Below are 1391 nucleotides of genomic sequence, written 5' to 3'. Positions count from 1 at the left end.
GGCATCACTGACTCGATGGACGTGAGTCTGAGTGAACTCTGGGAGTTGGTGATGGGCAGGGAGGCCTGGGGTGCTGCAATTCATGGGGTCACAAAGAGTTGGACACGACTGAACGACTGATCTGATCTGGGTACAGTAATCTGGGGTGTAGATTATTTTCTTTCATCACTTTAAGTATGTCCTGCCATTCCATCCTGGCCTGAAGAGTTTCTATGGAAAGATCAGCTGTTATCCTTATGGGAATCCCCTTGTGTGTTATTTGTTGTTTTTCCCTTGCTGCTTTTGATATATGTTCTTTGTGTTTGATCTTTGTTAATGTGATTAATATGTGTCTTGGGGTGTTTCACCTTGGGTTTATCCTGTTTGGGACTTTCTTGGTTTCTTGGACTTGGGTGATTATTTCCTTCCTCATTTTAGGGACGTTTTCAACTATTATCTCCTCAAATATTTTCTCATGGTGTTTCTTTTTGTCTTCTTCTGGGACTCCTATGATTCGAATGTTGGGGCGTTTAATATTGTCCCAGAGGTCTCTGAGATTGTCCTCATTTCTTTTAATTCGTTTTTCTTTTTTCCTCTCTTCTTCATTTATTTCTACCATTCTATCTTCTATCTCACTTATCCTATCTTCTGCCTCCATTATTCTACTGTTGGTTCCCTCCAGAGTGTTTTTGATATCATTTATTGCATTATTTATTATGTATTGACTCTTTTTTATTTCTTCTAGGTACTTGTTAAACCTTTCTTGCCTCTTCTCAGTCCTTGCCTCCAGGCTATTTATCTGTGATTCCATTTTGTTTTCAAGATTTTGGATCATTTTCACTATCATTATTCAGAATTATTTATCAGGTAGATGCCCTATCCCTTCCTCTTTTGTTTGGTTTGATGGGCATTTATCCTGTTCCTTTACCTGTTGGCTATTCCTCTGTCTCTTCATCTTGTTTATATTGCTGTGTTTGGGGTGGCCTTTCGGTATTCTGGCAGTTTGTGGAGTTCTTTTATTGTGGAGGTTCCTCACTGTGGGTGGGGTTGTATGGGTGGCTTGTCAAGGTTTCCTGGTTAGGGAAGCTTGTGTCGGTGTTCTGGTGGGTGGAGCTGGATTTCTTCTCTCTGGAGTGCAATGAAGTGTCCAGTAATGAGTTATGAGATGTCAATGGGTTTGGGGTGACTTTTGGCAGCCTGTATATTGAAGCTCAGGGCTATGTTGCTGTGTTGCTGGAGAATTTGCGTGGTATGTCTTGCTCTAGAACTTGTTGGCCCTTGGGTGGTGCTTGGTTTCAGGTGAGCTCCTGTGGATTAATGTTCCCTTGAGTCAGGAGTTCTCTGGTGTTCTCAGGATTTGTACTTAAGCCTCCTGCTTCTGGTTTTCAGTTGTATTTTCACAGTAACCTCAA

Source organism: Bison bison, unplaced genomic scaffold (assembly GCF_000754665.1).
Source record: "Bison bison bison isolate TAMUID 2011002044 unplaced genomic scaffold, Bison_UMD1.0 scf7180017845820, whole genome shotgun sequence".
In the NCBI taxonomy this organism is placed as follows: Eukaryota; Metazoa; Chordata; class Mammalia; order Artiodactyla; family Bovidae; genus Bison; species Bison bison.
This window is presented reverse-complemented; position numbering follows the sequence as displayed.